The sequence below is a fragment of the Schistocerca serialis genome, chromosome 3 (assembly GCF_023864345.2).
Source record: "Schistocerca serialis cubense isolate TAMUIC-IGC-003099 chromosome 3, iqSchSeri2.2, whole genome shotgun sequence".
In the NCBI taxonomy this organism is placed as follows: domain Eukaryota; kingdom Metazoa; phylum Arthropoda; class Insecta; order Orthoptera; family Acrididae; genus Schistocerca; species Schistocerca serialis.
Genome location: NC_064640.1, coordinates 288821039 through 288825006, shown reverse-complemented (window position 1 = coordinate 288825006; position 3968 = coordinate 288821039). Strand labels below are relative to the sequence as shown.

Sequence of the window (3968 nt, the reverse complement as noted above, 5' to 3'; positions counted from 1 at the left end):
AGGTTTTTTACACCGTTTCTCACAAATGACTTGTAACCAAATAGAACACCGACGAATTAGCGTCACAGTTGTGCTACTGCCTTCGTGATGTCCTGTTAGAAAGGTAACTGATGGAAAGTCATCGAGTAAAATACACACATCAATAAAAGTTTTGCATGACTTTGGTTCCGAGAGTTTCCGAACCTGTACAGAAAACTGGAATAGAGATCAACATAAACATCATTTCCGCCCTTTTTATTGCTCATGAAAACCACACATTGCATGTTGTACCACCATTTAGCGAGACCTTCAGAGGTGGTGGTCCAGATTGCTGTGCACACCGGTACTTCTGATACCCAGTAGCACGTCCTCTTGCATTGATGCAAGCCTGTATTCGTCGTGGCATACTATTCACGAGTTCATCAAGGCACTGTTGGTCCAGATTGTCCCACTCCTCAACGGCGATTCGACGTAGACCCCTCACAGTGATATGTAGGTCACGTCGTCCATAAACAGCCCTTTTCAATCTGTTCCAGGCATGTTCGATAGGGTTCATGCCTAGAGGACATGCTGGCCAATCTAGTCGAGCTGTCGTTACCCTGAAGGAAGTCATTCACAAGATGTGTACGATGGGGGTCCGAATTGTCGTCCATGAAGACGATGGCCTCGCCAATATGCTGCCGATATGGTTGCATTATCGGTCGGAAGAAGGCATTCACATATCGTACAGCTGTTACGGCGCCTTCCATGACTACCAGCGGCGTACGTCGGCCCCACACAATGCCACCTCAGAACAGCAGGGAACCTCCAACTTGCTGCACTCGCTGGACAGTGTGTCTAAGGCGTTCAGCCTGAGCGGGTTGGCTCCAAACACATCTACGACGATTGTCTGGTTGAAGTCATATGCGACACACATCGGTGAAGAGAACGTGATGCCAATGCCAATCCCGAGCGGTCCATTCTGCATGTTGTTGGGCCCATCTGTACCGCGCTGCATGGTGCGTGGTTGCAAAGATGGACCTCGCCATGGACGTCGGGAGTGAAGTTGCGCATCATGCAGCCTATTGCACACAGTTTGAGTCGTAACACGACGTCCTGTGGCTGCACGAAAAGCATTATTCAACATGTTGGCGTTACTGTCAGGGTTCCTCCGAGCCATAATCCGTAGGTAGCGGTCATCCACTGCAGTAGTAACCCTTGGGCGGCCTGAGCGAGGCATATCATCGACAGCTCCTGTCTCTCTGTGTTTCCTCCATGTCCGAATAACATCGCTTTGGTTCAGTCCGAGACGCCTTGCAACTTCCATTGTTGAGAGCCCTTCCTGGCACAAAGTAACAATGCGGACGCAATAGAACCGCGGTATTGACCGTCTAGGTACGGTTGAACTACAGACAAACGAGCCGTGTACCTCCTTCCTGCCGGCCGCGGTGGTCTAGCGGTTCTAGGCGCGCAGTCCGGAACCGCGTGACTGCTACGGTCGCAGGTTCGAATCCTGCCTCGGGCATGGATGTGTGTGATGTCCTTAGGTTAGTTAGGTTTAAGTAGTTCTAAGTTCTAGGGGACTGATTACCACAGATGTTAAGTCCCATAGTGCTCAGAGCCATTTTTTACCTCCTTCCTTCCCACGCCCGGGTTCCCGGGTTCGATTCCCGGCGGGGTCAGGGATTTTCTCTGCCTCGTGATGGCTGGTTGTTGTGTGATGTCCTTAGGTTAGTTAGGTTTAAGTAGTTCTAAGTTCTAGGGGACTGATGACCATAGATGTTAAGTCCCATAGTGCTCAGAGCCATTTGAACCATTTTTTTTACCTCCTTCCTGGTGGAATGACTGGAACTGATCGGCTGTCGGACCCCCTCTGTGTAATAGGCGCTGCTCATGCATGGTTGTTTACATCTTTGGGCGGGTTTAGTGACATCTCTGAACAGTCAGAGGGACTGTGTCTGTGATACAGTACCCACAGTCAACGTCTATCTTCAGGAGTTCTGGGAACCGGGGTGATGCAAAACTTATTTTGAGGTGTGTAGAAGTAATACGTGGTGTCCCCCAAGGAAGTGTTATAGGGCCTCTGCTGTTCCTGATCTATCTAGGAAACTGGAAATTTGTGGTAAGTTCCTATGGGACCAAACTGCTAAGGTCATCGGTCCCTAGGCTTACACACTACTTAATCTAATTTAAACTAACTTACGCTAAGGACAACCCACACATTCATGCCCTATGGAGGACTCGAACCTCCGACGGGGGTAGCCGCGCCAACCGTGGCAAGGTGCTGCAGACCGCACGGATATCCCGTGCGGCGATCTATCTAGGAGCCAATTTGAGCAGATTTTCTGCAGATGCTGCTGTCTTTAACCGTCCTGTAAAGTAATCAGATGATAAAAACGAATTGCAAAATTATTTAGACATGATGTGTGTATGGTGCAAAAAGTGACAACTGATTCTGAACAATGAAAAGTGTTAGATCATCCATCCGAGTGCTAAAAGGAATTCGTCAAACTTCGGTTACACGATAAGTCACACAAATCTAAAGGCCGTAAGCTCAACTAAGTACTTCAGGATAATAATTACAAATAATGGAAAGATCACATAGATAATTTTGTGGGGCCAGCGGACCAAAGACTATGATTCATTGACAAAATACTTACAAAATACAATAGGTCTACTAAAGAGACTGGCTACAGTACACTTGTCCATCCTCTTCTGGAATATTGCTGCGTGCTGCGCGTGGTGGGATCCGGACCAGGTAGGACTGAGGGAGGACACCGAAAAACTTCAAAGAAGGGCAGCTGGTTTTGTATTATCGCGAAATAGGGGGGGGGGGGGAAGTGCGACGGATATGATAAACGAATTGGGTGGAACCATTAAAAAAAGGCTTTTTCTTGGCTGCAGGATTTTCTCCTGAAGTTTCAGTCACTAAATTTCTCTCTTTTTTTTTTTATTTGGCGTTGATTTGACAATCACATCCACATAAGGTATTATCCAATTCCACTCCGTCTACAGGCCACAAGTGGCCCATCGGGACCATCCGACCGCCGTGTCATCCTCAGAGGAGGATGCGGATAGGAGGGGCGTGGGGTCAGCACACAGCTCTCCCGGTCGTAATGATAATATTCTTGACGGAAGCCGCTGCTATTCGGTCTAGTAGCTCCTCAGTTGGCATCACGAGGCTGAGTGCACTCCGAAAAGTGGCAACAGCGCATGGTGGCCTGGATGGTCACCATCCAAGTACCGACCACGCCCGACAGCGCTTAACTTCGGTGATCGCACGGGAACCGGTGTAACCACTGCGGCAAGGCCGTTGCCCCTATTATGCAATTACCACTATTTTTACGTCATGTATTCACAAAATTGTCATTCCGTAATTACATTCTTTCCACATGCATAATTCCACTCCGCATCCCACACGCGCACACACACACACACACACACACACACACACACACACACACTGCTAGTATAGTTCTTAATTTTGCACTTGTTAAGTATTTGTGTATCTATTTTAAGGATTGACTGAGTCACCTATCGTCACATCTCCACACTGTCCTGAATGGGATTCCGAAATATGAATACGTGACCTTATTGTTTTCCTGCCCCAGCATAGTAATCTTCTGCTAACTCATTGGGTATTTCATTCCCGTGACTGCCGCTGTGGTGTTTAACCCATACAAAAATAGCTCCTCTCCTGCAAGCACTGCACATGTTGAATATATTATACACCAGGGTGATTGTTGTGCGTCATTTGAGGTGTATACCAATATCTGCAGTGCTGCTTGACAGCCAGATAGTATAACCGTTATCAAATCATTGTTTAGCGAAGCGTAACTAGGTACCGCTAAAGCTGTTTGCAATTCTGGTGTAATAGTTGATGTTTATGGGATAATTTATACCGTCCTGCGTCTACCGTGGTAAAGTCTACGTTTACATGTACGGTAACCATAGCGAGTTTTTATCCGTATATTCATATAATTCCAGCAAGGACTGCCGCTGCTATGTGC

The 3968-nt window shown here is 47.6% G+C and overlaps 1 pseudogene; it reads right to left on the bottom strand.

Annotated features, from left to right (window-relative positions):
- Window positions 1-3159: 3159 nt before the first annotated feature.
- On the bottom strand, window positions 3160-3276 carry LOC126472128 (5S ribosomal RNA; annotated as a pseudogene).
- Between the last annotated feature and the right edge of the window lie 692 nt (window positions 3277-3968).